Here is an 18,116-nt window from a genome sequence, read left to right as displayed (position 1 = left end):
AAACTCAGTTAAATTTCTATCTTACCAGGCCACCTCTAACATTTCTGTTCAGTGAATGTTGAATCTGATAACAGTTACCATCATTTAGTGCCTACTATGACTGGACACATTCCATTTCAACAGTAAGTCCTCACGATATTTCAGTAAATGTCGTGTTCACATAAGTGAGAAGAACACTTTACTAGATGTTGTGGATGAAAGATAAAGGATGAATTTCATAAAAACTTATGTGACCTGTAAATAAACTGAGTTGTTCATCAGTTTGCATTGCTGAGGGAACTTGGCGTGTTTTCCCAAACTGTGCATTCTAAATATTATCAATGCAGGGAAACTAAAGGAGTGAGTGTAAAATGCAAATATTTCATTTGTGGAGATGTTTGTGGCTTGGGGATTTTTGAAGTGTCTCTGCAAAACTGCAGCTCATTGTTTTAATTCAACATTCTATTTTATTTAAATCTTCTGTCCTGAGGAGGTTATAAGATCCCTGTTAGCTAAACTATCCAGCAGCGTTGACCATTGTTACATAAGCTCTCTAACAGTGTCAGCAAACATGAACAGGCATTCTCAGTCCCAAGTGGATGAATTTGGCTCCAGAAAAGGCTGAGCTTTTGCTTCAGGTTATTTACTAGCTTGCGTTGATCACCAAAGCAAACAGTTGGAGCTGTGAGGGAGAACAGTTCCACCCTACTTTAATCTTGAGCTGCTATTTTTTTAAATGAAGGTGACAATTTTTAGGGAGAGGGAGTGGTTTCTATGTGTAAATTTAAAGGGATTGGAAAGAAGGCATACAAGGCCATTTTGTACCTTTTAGCATAGTTCAACATAAATAAAATGAAGACCAATTCTTTTTATATTATGAATGAGGCTCTTATGAGATTATGTTACACCCACAATACTAAGACTGTAATTTCAGGATGTCTTCAAGTTAGACTTGGTAAAAGGAAAAATGGGTGTCATGCTCTTCTCAGGGATGTTGGCAGATTCTCTTGGTCTGCCACTACTTACGGAACCTGTGTTATGTGCAAGGTTCTATGGCCATGACAGTGAGTCTGAGGGAAGAATCGGAAGGGCTCAGAAATCCCAAGCTGTCCCCATTCTACATAATCTTTGGGTGAGGTAGGGGAACTAAGATGAGGTTCTACTTAATTAAGAAAGAGGAAGTAATAAAATGATTAAATAAAAAACATTATAGGTGATATACCAAAAAAGTAAAAAAATCTTGAAGGTTCTGTAGGAAAGAGGAAAGTATGAGGAACACTGAACTGGTAGTAAGTGGAAAATAGTGGAGGAAAAGTTATTTGGAGAAATTTTCCTTGAAGAAGGCAGAATCTTTGGAGTATGGCTTCTTATATGTGATTCTACCAGGAGCCTCTCTAACTTCTTGGATTTCCCAGTTGCAACTGAGAAAGTAACCAAGACTTTAGAGAAGGAAAGGGTCCAGGACTAAAGGGCTACATAGGAGCTATGGCATTTGAGTAGTCAGACTCCAGTCGCTGAGAGGCTATTGTCAGTTGGTTTCAAAATTTACTAGGACAGGTAGAGTATGGGAGGATGTTGACAAATTAGACTAATGGAATCACTATCACATGCATTAAAAGGATGTCAGGCAAGGAAATGGTTCACCATGACATACAACTCCCTTTAAGATTTTGTGGATGGTGGCAATTACTTAGTCCAAGCCATAGATCAGTTTCACTGATAAATCTTCATACGTTGTTTAACAACACCCTAAACAAACAAATACCCAAATTACCAGAAAATGAAGCCTATCTCAAAAAATGCTGAGAATTAGTTGTGGGGAATACCTTCTTATTCAGTATAAGAAAAATTGATTGTAAAGATGATGTGTACAAATACTTCCCCACCCCCAAACACACATACACATTTGTGTTAGATCCACAAGTTCAGTCCTTGTGTTCAACCACTGTTTATGGGATGCTAAATCCATGAGAGACACTGTGGGAACAATGATAGGTCCCTAATAAGATAGGGAACAAGATATGTCCTTTTAAAAAATGACCTTATAATCAAGCCAGAGGAAAAATATGAACTCACAAAAACCATTTCAAAGCAGGCAGTAAGTGGTGAGGGAGTAAGGGTTCCATAGCCACCTCTATTCAGATGGAAAGAAGGGATTCGGAAAGTCTGCCAGAGGACAGTGGGATTGTCTTGAGAAGTGTATGCAAGAGTTGTGGGTGAGTGTGGTGACTGGAGGAGAGGGTTCTCCTGAACATGGAACCAGAATTTTCACCAGGTGCTGAAGTGGAATAGTCTGGAGATACACAGCGAGACTTATTATTTCAAGGGGAAAATTGCAAAGAAAAGCTATGCCAGTAGTCTGTACAGTGATGGGGCACCTTTAATAGTGTCTCACTCAGGAGTACAGGCCTTCCGAGATCTGGGATCTTCCCTAAATGTGTAATGGACTACTGGCAATGTGCAGGTGTTCAGCAGTTGCTCTTCATCGTATAAAATGAACCAAAAGCCTTTTGCTGTGTCATCCCTTTAGGAGTTTTGAATGGCCTGGCACAAGCTATGTTCAGGAATGGAAGCTTGCTCAATGAAATAGGTACATAGTGCCTAGAAAAGAGTTGAAAGCAAAAGGAAATGTCATTCTTAACCACTGGATACATGTTCGTCTGCTCCACTACGGCAATTCAAGCTCTTGGGGGGAGGCGTCTTTCTTATATGATCAACCCAAGCTGCCCAGTAAGGGCTGGGCCATAATCAGCTCTGAGCTATGCTTCAGAATTGAATGGAAGATTAGCAGGGACTTCTCAAGAAACATTTGTGAGCTTCTGCTGGATTCCAGTCGCTGTGTCTGTGGATAGCTTTTGGTTCCAGGCATGCCCTCTCTTGGAAAATCCATCCTGTGATAGCAAACACATCAGCTATCCCTATTTCCCATGTTAAATATAATTATTTGTTTTATTTAGTTATACATGATAGCAGAATGCATTTTGATTTCATTGTACACAAATGGAGTACAGCTTTTCATTTCTCTGGTTGTACATGATGTAGTCACAGCATTCATGCAATCATACACAGGGTAATGATGTTTGTCTCATGCCACCATCTTTCCCAACCCCTACCTTTCCCCTCTCCTCACTCCCCTCTGCCCAATGCAAAGATTCTCCATTCTTCTCTTAAACCCCTCGCCCATTATGTATCAGCATCCACTTATCAGAGAAAACATTTGGCCTTTGGTTTGGGGGATTGTCTTATCTCACTTAGCATGATATTCTCCACCTCCATCCATTTACCTGCAAATGCCATAATTTTATTCTTCTTTAAGGCTGAGTGATATTCCATTGTGTATATATACCACAGTTTCTTTATCCATTCATCTATTGAAGGACATGTAAGTTGATTCCACAATTTAGCTATTATGAATTGAGCTGCTATAAACATTGATGCTGTTGCATCACTGTAGTATGCTGATTTTAAGTCCTTTGGGTAAGTAAGTCCTAGGCCAAGGTGTGGAATAGCTGCGTCAAATGGTGGTTCCATTCCAAGTTTTCTAAGGAATCTCCATACTGCTTTCCAGAATGGTTGCACCAATTTTCAACCCCACCAGCAATGTGTGAGTGTACTAAATATAATTTTGAGATGATTTATATAACTCATATAATTGTGTTTCAGAGGGAGTGATTTGGTTCTTGTGATTTAATTCTTGTGTTTTATATACTACTACAAATTGAATTCTTGTTGACCTATTGACTTAGTGCTACATTTGAAGACATCCTGTAAAATGTTTTTTTTAAATATTTTGAACCCAAGACATTTTTATTTCATATGTCAAACATTTTTATAGGCCTTTTGCCTTGTGTTCTAATGCTGTTGGATGTTGGAAGAACAAAGGTGGTTGTCCTACTCTCAAGCCCCTTAGAAAGTCATGCCCACAAAATGTGGTCACCTTTGTGAAGACAGGTGGCACTTAGCTCAGTGTAGGGCTTCAGGAAAAGCTTTGAGGATTATCCCTGTATTGAATCTGGAGGGATTATCAAGACTCACCCTGGGAAAGCAAGGCAGAAAGGACAGGGGGATCAGCAAGCCAGGCATGGATACCCAAAACAGCCTGGTGTATGAATTCCTAACAAACCCAAGAATTTAAGTATTAGGTTAGCATCTACTTTCAGGACTTAATGTGACAAATGTTATCACTTTGCTAAAAATATTGGCAAATAAGTCATGAATAGAAAACCGAAGTACCCTGACACAACAAACTAAAACCAAGGTGGTATTTTAAAAAGTTAAGTATCTAGTGTACTCTGGCAGTGATAGCAGAATCAGGTATGTCTTTGTTAAATCCCCACATATAAGACTGTGGAGAAAAACTTTGCACATTAGCATGCACAGACTCAGTACTTTTAAGTGTTTACAGTTAAAGATAAATGGTTCCCACTGTTCTCATCTGATATAATCTGTTTCACTTGAAAATAGTGAAACCTACAAATCAACTGGAAGATGACATGAACTTTAATATCTGTATGTGTAAGATAGAAATAGTTCTGCATTTTAGGAGATTTAAAGTATGAATTTCTAATTTTATTTTGTGTGAGAGGAACCACTGAAACCATGGATCTAGGTGTTTTTGTTTTGTTTTACTAAGACAAAAAGGTTCTATTTCTGTGCTAAGAGATTGTCCATATACTCGTAATTTTTTTTAACTTAGAATTTATGGTAGTGTGAAGATGTTCTGCTTCCAAATGGACATATAGTTTAAATCCTATAATGTGAATGATGACAGCTTAGTGTTTAACATGCAATGTTTAATCCTCAAACAGCCTCAGGAGATAAATCCTGTGATTAATCTTAGTTTGGAGGGTGAGGATGGTGGCTTAGTGAATGTAGCTGACTTTAGCAAGGCCATGTGAATGGTCAGTTGAGGGACTGGGACATGCATGAGTATGTGGAGGCCAGCAGCCAGATGCAGTCTCCCCAGTCCCTGCCCAGTGGAGAGACTCAGTCCTCTAAGTTTCACATCTTCTGGAAGCACAGCTATGGTGAGATACTAGCACACCTTCACCTGGAAGTTCCATATGATCCATTCCATCCTTATAGCCAATCTCTGAGTCCCTGATTCACACTTGCTCATTCAAGTGTCCTGGAATTGCTAGATAGAATCATAGCACTTTCCCCCTCCAGCTTCCTCTGTACCTTGTGAAATTCAAATTCTATTGCTTAATGTCATGAGGTTCTTTTTCCTTGAGCGCTCCTCACCCAAGAGTAAGCTTTTTCTCCCCCTTCCCCTCAACACACATAGCCACAGGAGGGCTCTTGGGCTGTACCTCCCTCCTTCACAGTTGCTGGCCCTTGAGCCAAGCTCCTCTCAGCCAGCCCTCCACCAGTGATGCTCGCTGCTGCCTTTCCTTCATCAAACATCTCACATCCAGGTCATTCACTCATTCACCTATACTCACTGAGGTTTTGTGACCTCCTCAGTTGACCTGGCTCCACCCAATCTTGCCACCCCTGTGAATGGCCCACAGAGCACCCTTTGTCATGGCTCGATCTGATCTTCTCTATCAACCTTTAGCCCCACTACACTTCAGGATCCTCTCTGCTCCCATCACCCCATCATGGCTGGGAGCTGCTCCATGACATTGCTGAAGCCTCCAACTCAGAAACGCCCTTCTCTGATCACCACCACTCTGACACTGCACAGACTCCCTCATTCCCTTTAAACCTTGTCTCCGACTTGGTCGTGACCTAGCTGTGATCTTTGAGCCTTCTATTTTCTTTAACTCCATCAACTCTTCTCCTGACCCGCTTCTCTTGCTCTCAAGCCAGGACCTTCATGCAGTCATTCAACCACAAGAAGTTTCTGTTTCTCACCAAATGACTGTTTTAACACCAACTTGACTAGTTCCAGCCCTTAAATTCTTCCAGTCATCCATTTTCTGTTGTTGCTCCAAAAAAACCAGAGAAGTCACCAATTTGCTTCGTGAAACCTTTTTGGTGTTGTTTTCCAATTTCCTCTGGGCTGTAGACACTGTGGGTCAACCCTGTTCCACATCACCCAGGCGACTATCTCCTAAAGCTTTCCTAGTCCTCAGGCATTCACTCCCTCCCTCCTCTGTAGTCCCATCAGATGATTTCCCATCTGCTTTTCTAGATGGATAAGCTCCCTTAATGCTCTTGAACTTCTGCTCAAAGCAAGTTTCTCTGTAAGTGAGAATCTACTTAAACACTTAGTATTGGCAAGGATGAGGGCACTTTTAAAAATTGATAGGAGGATGAAATAGCATGACCCTTTCAGGAGGGCAATCTGGAAATTGCTATCAAAACCGAAAATGCACACACCCTTTGACCCAGCAATTTGGCTTCATTTCTAAGAATATGCTTAAGAAAAAAACAAGAGGGCCAAGATGTGTGTACAGAGATGTTTACTGCAGCTTTCTTGATGTGGTGAACTATCTTGAGATCGTTTAAATGTTCTTCTTACGGGGAATGATGAAATAAATACAAGTGCGATTTTCTGTAGCTGTCCAAAAAAAACGAGGAACGATCCATGTGCACTGACATGAAAATATATCCACAGTACACAGTGAAATGAAAAAATGAAGTTGGGAGAATGGCAATCATAGTAAGGTCCCTCTTTTATAAATGTGCAGATAGCCCATAACGAAAAAGGTACAATGATAAACTCCTTATGCCAAAATATGCGAAGTGGGTAATAGGGTGGGGACATATCTCTACCGTATATGTGTCTGTGATCTGAATTTCTTTATTAAGCAGGCATTATGTATATAGTTTAATGACAAAAAAGAAAAGCCATTACAAAAAACCATTTGTTACATTTGCCATTATTTTATGTGCTCATCACAATCAAGGTAGCTTCTTTTCAAGACCTAGGTCTCATTTCTGTTCTCTTAACATCAGAAATCAGCAAGAAATTTCAGGACACCAAGAGACCTCGATGGAGACCATTGGTAGGAACACGCTCTTTCCTCTTCGCTTCAAATACTCCTACCAACATTTAGATATTTTCATTTTGGTTGCAACCCACTATTTTTATCATTTTCTTCCTTTTTCTCCAGATGGCTGAGCAGGCTCAGGTCTTCCACATTGGAGGTGGGGTAGGTGGAGCACATGGACTGTACTTGTGGTTGATTAATTGTTTCAGAACCCCTTTCATGACCTCTCTTTGAGCAAGAATGTTTGGTCTGGCTGAGGTCCTGTGAACATTCCTCTGTCTAATTTGGATCAGGTTTACTGGGTAGGTCCCATTCAGATAATTAATGGCAAAATTAAACAGGATGCCTCCCCCCGCCAAGGACCAGAGATACTTCATACAGGAACACGATAAGCCCTAGGCTCATTTTCTTTGCCACCTTATAGCACTATCTTCTTGGAAAAGGTACGTATACATTTTGTGCACCTTTGTGACTTGCTTTGAGAACAATGATGATCAGTCATGGTCTATTATTCATTCTTTTTCCAATACAGATGGCAAGATGATTGTGTAGTGAGTATCATGGGTTCTACATAGAGTGTAAGCCCACATCTTGTGCTCTAGGACACCCATGTGCCTTCTGTCTGCTCTGCTGATTCTCCAGAAGAAATCTTATCTCAGGTTAACATGACCTAGTTCTCACCCAACCTCTTCCATCTCTGCTAGGACCCAGTTCCACCAATTATCCCTTAAGATTTTTTTTTTTTTTTTGCTCTTCCTCTCTCTTTGATCCTTCTGTAGTTTAAAGTCATGCTTAAGTCTCCTCACCCTTAAAAAAAGAAACAAAGCAATGGCAAACATAAACTCAACATTAACTCTTCCTTTCCTATGGTCAGGTGCCCTGACTTGTTCCTGTCCTTTACTGCTGAGCTTTTTCAGGAAGTAGCCTCTGTTGACACTGTGCATCTCACCTGCCATTCATTCTGCGTTCTGGCTGTCTTCTCCCTGCCAAAACAGACTTCTTAGAAGCAATCATATGATCTCATTGCCAAGTCTAACATCTCATCTCAGTTGTTTTTGCATATTTCACACTTTTTAAAAAATACTTTCCTTGGCTTTTGCTATTATGTTCTCCCCTTTCCGTTCTTTCTTATTGTCTGTGGTTGGCTCCTCTGTTGCTCACCCCTGAAAATTGGTGTCCTTTGAAGCTTCCCCTGAATTGCTTTGTCTTACCATTTTATCCTTCTTGTCTGCGGACTTCCACTTATTCCCAGGGGTTCACCTCTCATACATATAAGGGCGACCATCAAATCAGTACCTCAACCCATGCTTCTCACTTGGAGACTGGATTTGTATTTGCAGAGCTCATATGTTTTCCCATCTGGTATCTCAAAAATAACAATTTCAGCACATCCATAGACAACTCATAACCCTCCAGTGTGTTGGTCTCTTTCCACCCAAACCATTTTATCACCATCCACCCAGAGGTGATTTAAGGGCTGGGTTTGTGACTCAATGGCAGAGCGCTCACCTAGCATGCTTCAGGCCCTGGGTTCGATCCTCAGCACCACATAAAAATAAAATAAAGGTATTGTATCCACCTACAACTCAAAAACAAAAAAATAAAAGTAAAAAAAAGAGTTGATTTGAACTTCTCTGAGTTCTTTCTCTCCTGTAGCCTCCAGCACACCTGGAATTATGTCTCCTGAAATAATTCAAAGTCATTGCTGCCCTTTCTCATTCTAAGAACTCCCCACATCCCACCCTTCTTAACTGGAACAATGGCACTGACCTCAACAACAAACTTCAACAACCGAAATGCAATTCTGATATGACTGAAGCACTTGTCAATCTACAGAAATTTTCCATACTGAAACTTAGACCAGCTTCATGGAAATGTTGCTGAAGGCCACTTGGGTGGTGCACAAATTGATGGCTATTCATCTTGCACATAAAACTAGAATTCCTAAATGAAAATTAAGCTGTATCTTGGAAACTCAAAGTAATGTTTCCCTCACACTCGACTTTGTGGACTCTTGCACCAACCTAGAAATTAATCACATTGACAAAATTGTTCAATGACCTAAAATTTATTTTTAAAATGAATTCAAGTAAAACGAAAAAAGAACTCCTGGAGAGCTTATTAGGTAAATAGGCTGGGAGACCATTTTTTAAAAAATGAATTTATTTTCTAGAGCAGTTTTAGACTCATAAGAAAATTTAGAAGGGTACAGAGATCGCCCCCTCAAGCCTGATCTCCACATACCTACAGCCTCCCTTGTTACCCACCCCCAGTACCAGAGTGGTGCATTAATTACAATTGACGAACATTTTCCTTGATACATCAGTCACCCAGTGACCACCATTCACATTAGCTGATTAATTGTATACTTCTAGTTTTCTACCTTGTAAAGAAAAAAGATCTATTAAAAATGAAAGGAAGAAAGAAAGAAAAAAGGAAAAAAAAGTATTTTGTGATTGTTTTTGAGTAAGTTAATCATAATGATTATTTTATAAAGGAAGCTCTAGTGTTAATGCCTGCTAATTTTGCATTGTTCTTGAGATCTCACACTTTTATTACATGTTCACTTTTTAGGAAGAAAATACTGGCTAACCTGTATCCAATTCCAAGACTAGCAAACAAGTACATGAATAGTAGATAGAACTATCAGTGCTACCATAGCAGCTCAATTCACAATAGCTAAATTAAGGAACCAACCCAGTTGCCCTTTAACAGATGAATGGATAAGGAAAATGCGGTGTGTATATATACAATGGAATATTACTCAGCTTTAAAGAAGAATGAAATTCTGACATTGCTGGTAAATGGATGGAGTTAGGGAATATCATGCTAAGTGAAATAAGTCAAACCCAAAATACCAAAGGCCTAGGTTTTCTCTGATATGTGGAAGCTAATTCACAATAAGGAGGGTTGGGGTAGGGAAGAATAGTTACTTTATATTAGGTAGAGGGGAGTGAAGGGAGAGGAAGGAGCATGGGGGTAGGAATGGTAGTACAGTGAAACAGACATTATTACCTCATGTACATGTATGACTGCATGACCCATGTGATCCTGCAAAATGAGAGATTATGCTCCATGTATGTATGGTCTATCAAAATGTATAAGTGCATTCTACTGTCATGTTCAACTAATTAAAACAAATAAAATTAAAGATTAAAAATTAATGCTACTATACATACCCCCCCCCCTTTTTTTAACAACCATCAGGACATATTGTCAAGAAAAAGCACATATTTTGCTATGCAATGATTTTGTGTTGCTCTTTATTTTAAAATATTTGTGAGCCTTGTACTTTATAAGTACTTTAGCCAAAGTGGGAAATAACCCTTCAACATGACCTCCAAGGTCAAGAGAAGATTTGGAGCACTCTAGTATATAGGACCCAGTGGTAAACCGGGTGACGGCAGCAAAGTGACAGGGATTGAACTAAATAATATCCTTGCTTACAGTTTTTCCTGGTGTTGTAGAAATAATTCATCAATACCCCAATATATTTTCATCCTTTTTTAAAAATCACATGCCATATTTTATAAACTGTATTCATAAGCTACACAGACTATTAAAAACTAAAAATGAGCTACCTCAATTTTTTAAAAAATGGGAATCTTGAGAGAATGAGAAGCTGTTCTGGACATGACTGTTCTGGAAGTGCCTTTGTTTAGACTCAAAAGAAGAGGCCAGCGGCCTTTCTTAAATCTGGCCTCACATGGGCACCTCATCACCAAAAGGTTGAGTCTTCCCTTCACTCAAAAGAACAAAGAGGGTTCCTGTAATGTCATCATTTAAAAAAATAATTCTAAGAATTGTTGACTTGAACCTTGAGGTTGCAAATGTTTGTTATGTTTACCACAGAAATCGGTGTTTGTTCACTTAAACTCGTAAACTGTGGTTTTCAGAGGAGGTTGATTCAATTCACTGATCTTGCGATGAATCCACTAACTGTGAACTCCATGGCCTCTAGAACCCTCTCCAGGGAGCAGGGACATAGTTGGAGGTATGGGACCTTGTGAAAATTAGCTCGTAGGTAAAAGTAAAAATGACTTTAATAGGTTGAACTTAAAAACAAGATGAAGGGTCTCAGTTATCCTGAACAGTGCTTGTTGATGATAATTGTGGGGCAGAAATGGGGACTAATCTCTTCTTCTCCTTTTCCTCCTCCTCCCTCCTTCTTCCTTCTTTCTTTCTTTTCCTTTTTCTTCTCCTCTTCCTCCTCCTTCTTCCCCTCCCCTCTTTCTCCTCTTCCTCCTTTTTCTTCCTCCTTCTGTTTTCACTTTGCTGAGATAATTTTTCATGTTACATTGCACCCAAAATTCTGGTCAAACTTTTCTGCACCTGTCATACCTACCAGAAGGGATGTCTGAGTCTCTCCCCAGGCCTCTCACTTATGCAGGTACTTCCATCTTTCACCAACAAAAGTCATTGTGAAAAGTGTGTCAGATTCAAAATGGAACCCCCGTGTCAATCCTGCCAGACTTGAGGAGGCTGTGAATCGAAGGCTCTCAGGCACGATTTGCCTGATGACAAGAACCATCCCGAGGATGTCTAGCAGCTCAAGGGCTGCTGACTGTGTGTCCAGGAACCCTAGCCTGACAGTGACTCACAAGCCCAATCCAGCATAACAGCAGCGATGACTCTATCAGTGTTTACCGTGTCCCTTCAGCCCTCGCCAGATGCCATGAGCACAGTGAGGAATTGCAAAACCTCTTACTCCTTCTTTTCTCCCTGCAATGAAACCCTAACCTTCCCTTTGTTCCTTGCCAGAGGTCACCCAGCCTGTGCATGTGTGTCCCAGTAGTCATCCTGGTCTTGGTTATTCCCCCCATAGAGTCCTTTGCATGGAAATTCCTCTGTGATTTTACCTTGACAACACCAGTGGACTATTTTCCTCATTTCCAAATGACAAAAGCAATAAATGAATGCAGATTTTTTTACAGAGAACATTATGTGGAATACTTAGTGGTATAAAGATTTGAAAAAAAAATTATTTTTGAGTAATACAAATTGTGGGAATTTGAAATGGAATGGCATTCGATATATTTTCATCGGAAAATACGATTCTCATAGTCTTTAGTGATCACAGTCTGATGGGCAGTTGCTGTTATTGCATTTTATTTGGGATGGAGAGGGCTCTGGGGATTAGGGTTCATACATGCAAAGCATGCACTGCCCCTTAGCCCCAGCCACTGATATTTTTAAGGGAGAGAAAAATAAAGATTTAACATAGAGTTTGAAATTTGTACCTAAAAGTAACAATTTATTTGAGAAACTATGCCAAGGGAATGAAACAAGAATGTGTGTCCATGAGTGTGTTTGTGTGTGCATGTATGTGTATGGGTTATGGACGTGTGTTCACACACATCCTCTGTGTGTGGATTTGCCCATCCTTGAATCATAAATATTTGAAAAAAATTGTAACTGTAGTGGATATCTACCGGCAGTTTTCCTTGTTATTAGTCCCTGAACAGCACAGTATGGCAACTATTCACATAGCATTTACATTGTATTAGGTGTCATAAGGAATCTGGAGATGATTTAAAATATATAGCAGGGTGAATGTAGGTTATATGCAAATACTACACCATTTTATATAAGGAACTTGAGTACCTGAGAATTTGGGTGTTAAGGGGGACTCTGGAACCAGTTCCCCACAGATACCAAGAGATGACTCTGCGTGTGCATAAATGAGTGTGTGGAAGAGCCAAAATGAAAAGAAAAAGACTTCTTTTGAATATCCCATGGATATTCAGATGGTGGGTAGGCATTTTCCCCAGCCTATCTTAATAAATAAATGCTTTTTTGTAGGTGTGAAAACCTCAGTAAATGTGAAAATGCTACTTTTCTCGTAGTAGGAGTGTGATGCTTCCTTTGGAAGGCAATTTTTCTTTGCCTGAAATTAGTCTGTTGTTACTTTAGATTTTGTATAAATAATTAGTTAAGGCTCAAATGTTTCAGTGGAAGACCACCATGGACTCTCAGAGCACGTGGAACGTACAATGTCGTCTTGGGATCGGATCACAAAGACCCGACAGGGCTCCAGGTGGAGTTTTGGAGTGTTTTACCAACATGCATGTCTTACCAGGTGAGGATGGAAGCCACATTCTCACCTGGTCTCCTAGGGGACTGGGGTAGCAAGGAGACTCTGTGTAATGAATACTGAGTGGTTGGGCCACTTGCCCTATGGGAACCAGTGTCCCCTTTTCCCACCTCAGTTTTTAAAATCCCTCTTTTCCCCTGCTGCTAGGGGAGATTTGCAGTTTGTCTCTCCACTGACTTCTGGTCCAGTCCATTGCCAACATCTTTGTGCTTGACTCTCATTGGGGCCTATGTCTTCTGGGTCTTTATTTTTTTTTAGGATTATTTTTATAGAGAAGGTATGAAAAATGTGCCCCTATTCAGCACAGGGTCCAGGACAATGGCCTGTATGACTGTGCTTGGGTCAGGGAGGCAGGGGTGGCTTCCAGGAAACCAGAGAGGGCCTGGGAGTGGCATTTATTACAAGCCGTCTAATACCAATACAGAGACTGCTTGTGGGTGCTTTAGTTATTTTGAAAGAACGCAAAGAAGCAAAATGAAAGGGAAGAAACCCTTCAGGGATCAAAACTTCAGAGGGCAAAAGTTCAAGAAAGGATTTATTTTTAATGTTAAAAGAGAGGACAGATAGTGAGTCAAATAAAGAAAGATGGTTACAATGCAAAAGCTCAGGAAGCCCAAAAGTGCTCTTTGGTTTGCTGCCTGTTTGTGTTTTCTGAGCCAAAAGTCAGCCCGATATATCTGCCTCATTCCTAAAAGGTTTTCTAATGCTAGCCTAAGATAAAAAAAAAAAAAAACATCTACCACAGCTTTAAAGTGTGCAGAGTAGGAGTGAGGAGTAGAAGTTTTAAGAAGGCCAATGAGTAGGTCGGCCTTGCCTGAGTCTCTGTACAAGCTCCTTCGAGTCTACATGTGAGCGTGTGATATTTGCAAAGGTGTGTGTGTGTTCTCATGCCTGCTTATTTGTAGATGCAAAGGGGAAGACCACAGATTAGTAGGACTATAGGTGAGACTATATACTAACAACGTTGGCATTTCCTTACAAACTAAAACAGATAACTGATTTGAGGTCTACAACTTTCTTAGGCTTCATGATTTCTTATCTCATTGTAACCAACTGAAAGAATTTGCTCACCCCTTACCTAAAAAAGATATCTGCTTTTAGAAACTGAAAACAGTGAGGGAAGTGTATCACTTACTATAAACTTACTCGGTGGAAAACCAAGGTCCAAAAAGCCCCATGGCTTGCCTAAGGCTCCATGCTACTGTCCAAGTATTCTGCTCCCCATCTGGTAGTTATTAGCATTACCATCATCATTATCATTGTTCCCTGAGAAAATAAAAACCACACATGGTCAGCTATGGACTTTTGGTAACCAAGTTTATTAATTTGTTCACCAAATGTCTACTGAGCCCCTGATACACGTGCCAGGCACCCTCAGATGCTATGGCATCACAAGGGCAAAGCAAAACAGGCGCAGTCTCTGCACCTGGGAAGTAAGGTGAACCTTAAAGCTATGCAAACTGGTTGTACATATTTTGCTCTTCCTTAAAAGAAACTTACAAATTCATTTTGGCCTCTGACATGGGGCATTTATAATAGCCAGGGACAAGGCCATGTGGACCAGCCAGGAAGAATGCTTCAGCCCCTGCAGGAGAGGAACATATACAGGCCATGCACACGGCAAGGCCCTGGGATGCTGTGGCCTCTCTTCAGATGGATCTGCTCCCCAGAAAAGGGACCAGGAGTGACACAGGACAAAATCCGAGCACAACCTTTAGTTCATGCGGGGCGTGGAGGAGACAGGATGCCGTTATTTTAATAGTGACAGCATCCATCCTGTGTAGTGTTTCTTCACAAAACACAATGAGGGCACCATATGAAATGGACTCTGTTCCCTTGGTTTCTACAGTCTGTTAAGTGTGGGGTAAAACACAAGACTGGGTTCCTGCTGCAAGTAAGAAAAAAATGAATGGTTTCTGTGGCTTAAAAGCGTCTTAAAGTACGGGTCAATCAAACTGCTTCTGATCTTGGGTCTGGGTCTCTTCATGTTGTATGAGTCACCTTGCTGACCCTCTGGGAGGACAGAGGGCTTGGCCTCACAGCTGTCCTTCAAATGCACATCTGGAATTCTCCCATATCTTGAAGGTACAGAGAGAGCACAGATATAAAAAATAACGATGATTGATTAGATTATCTGGCTCTTGTTCTCTGAGAAAGTAGTGCTTCCTCTTTCCAGAACATCTTAATGTTATATTTGGAACCACTTTGGTTTTGAAACTGTTTTAAATTAAACTCAGTTTTGGCTGGCTTCTGGTGAGAATAGTATTATCCTAAGACTCCAGAACAATTCAATAAAAACACACCATTCAATGGAAGAAAATTCATGCATCCATAATGACCCTCCAAAAGGAGAGAGCTAAAAGGAGCTCATTTGAGGAACGCAGTACCAATCTTTTGACACTATGCACTATAAATGAAAGCAAATATATTCAATATCTCTCAAGTAAGAACTATATTTCAAGGTAACCAAAAAGCACCAGTTGACAAAATGAAGCTCTATTTTATGCCAGTTAAATATAGAACAATAGATTTAGAAAATAATGAATTTGCACCTTTTATTGAGAATGTAGATCCAGGCATGGATTCTCAACTTGTGTTGAAGACCCTAGTTGAATGGTGGGTGGATGTGGAGGTTTGTATAGTGCCCTAGTGACACTACAATGATAGGCTATGGTCATCTGGAGGAAAACAGAATTACACGGCCATCACTCTATCCTAGTCGTTGACCTCAGCATGGGGAATAGTGGGACATCCAGATGGCCTGGTCTCCTGGGGTCATACATTCTGATGTCAAGCATCACCTGTGAAGCAGTCTAACTGGAGATGTTTAACTGGGGGCGAATTGACCTGTGCGTGTATCTTTCAGGACATACAGGGGAGAAAGGGAAAGCTAAAGGACACCATCATCCAGCAAAGTCGGGCCTCCACAGACCCCTGGCAGAGTGGCTGCGATAAGATGTCTATGAAGAAAGACACCCGAAGCTGGGTTCAAAGGCAGATGGGACACAAACGAGGTGCGACATGTGGTCAGAGGCTGGTTCCTGGTTTGGACAAAGAAACTAGGAAGGACATTTGGGGGTAACATCTGATGAATTTGAATAATATACTGGCTATTAGCTGTTTAGATATGATTATTAATTTTAGGTGTGATGATGATTTATTTTTAGGTGTGACTCATTTTTACCAAGTAGGAACTTTTTTAAAAAAAGAAATGCATTTTGAAGAATTAAGGGGAATAATGTCATGATGTCCCCAATTTATTTTTAAATTAGCTGGACACTACGTGTGAAATGGAATGTGATGTCCAGCTCGCTGGAGGAAAGGTATACATAACCATCCACACTTGTCAGAGACTAGCAGGTGATGTACAGTTATAAATTGCTCTTAATACTGAGCATACATTTAGTATATTTTCTAAAGATTGAAATCTGAGAGTAAAAAGTGAACAAAGTGGCATAGAGTATTTATTTTTGGTTGCTCTTTTTCCATATTTTAATTGGCGCATGATAATCATACGCAACTGGGATTCATTGCTACATAGTCATACATGTGCACAATATAACAATATAATTTGGTCAACTTCATTCCCCAATATCTCCACTCTGCATGAAATATTTAGTTCCAAACAATGAGGAAGGCATTATCAGAGAAAAACAAGCAATAAAAATTTAGGGTGTGCTACAATTTAAATTTTAGTATTAATTGTGAAAAGGGCAAAAGGGCTTCAACTCTTCAACTTTCGGCTTTGGAGATGAGTAAAACTAGGAGTTTCTTATCGTCGTGTCAAAAAATTTTAGTATTAATTTTTAATTTTAGTATTAGAACCTGTTTTCTATGTGTCAAAATGAATGTTTTTAAACTACTTTTCTTAGCTTAGTGCTGCTCAAAATCTTTATCTATTAGTAAAAATCTACCAACTGTAGGGCAATAGTGAGAAAAGTTATGATGTCTATACCTGAAAGACTGTGAAGTCACACAACAGAGGCTTGGGTTTAGGGCTGGGGGCTAGCTCAGTGGTGGAGCATGTGTAAGGCCCTAGCATGTCCAGTCCTTGGAAGTTCAAAGCAGCAGAAGGGTTTATTTATCGTCTAGATTAATATTTACAGCATGAAGTCATGTCTGCGAAAATGTTCAGTGCAGGGCATGCGACCCTCTTATATTACACTCCCAACTGTGTGCAATAAATGTGTACGACTTAGCCCTCAGGTAGTTGCCGAGAGAGGGACAGAGAGGAACCAGTGTGGTCCCAGCAACCGTGATTGTTAAGAAAAATTAAAAGAGAGGAAAAAATTTGCAAGGGGAAACAGTCCGGGGTCATTTAGCCGGTCGACGCTGCTATCTGTTTCACACAAGGGATTCAGTTGTCTCACCACATTTGGCAGATGTGGCAAATTTTTTGACACGATGATAAGAAACTCCTAGTTTTACTCATCTCCAAAGCCGAAAGTTGAAGAGTTGAAGCCCTTTTGCCCTTTTCACAATGACTAAAGGCAAGCCAGCCTCCTCCTCCCAGGAGCAGACACGGGCCTGCGAAGGCAGCTCTACTGAGGGGCAGGAGCCAGGCATAAGCAGAGCAGATGGGAGCAACTGAGGGGTCACCCACTGGGCTTTGCAGGGACAGGCCCGCACTCTCCAGGAGGCTGGTCAAGCCCAGGGTGCTCCTGGGAGACCCAGACACAAGCCTCCCCGGGGCAGTCTTTCTTTAGTTACCAGAAGAGAATGGAGCTCCACCAACCACCTCATGAACTTAAAATTGTGAGGAGGCCTGTAGCTTGCTCAGGAGGGGCGAACAAAACTCTAACCATGCTAAAAAAAACACAAAATAACACCTTTTCCTCTGAGTGTTGAAGTGAATTACTCAGCAACAATTCGAGAGATTGAGGTAGAATGACACACACCAAAAAAGTTCTCGAAGCTTCGTTGTTCAGGGAGTGAAGCCAGAGTCAGAGCAGCAGAGCTCATGGAGTCTTTGTTCACATACACTCACACACACACACATACACACACACATACACACATGGATGTACACCTGTGCAAAAGAAAGGATGAACACACAGCAGATTTTTGATAGTATCTATGAGGAACTGGGAAAGGGGTGACTA

Source organism: Sciurus carolinensis, chromosome 17 (assembly GCF_902686445.1).
Source record: "Sciurus carolinensis chromosome 17, mSciCar1.2, whole genome shotgun sequence".
Classification (NCBI taxonomy): domain Eukaryota; kingdom Metazoa; phylum Chordata; class Mammalia; order Rodentia; family Sciuridae; genus Sciurus; species Sciurus carolinensis.
Note: the sequence above shows the minus strand (reverse complement) of the source record.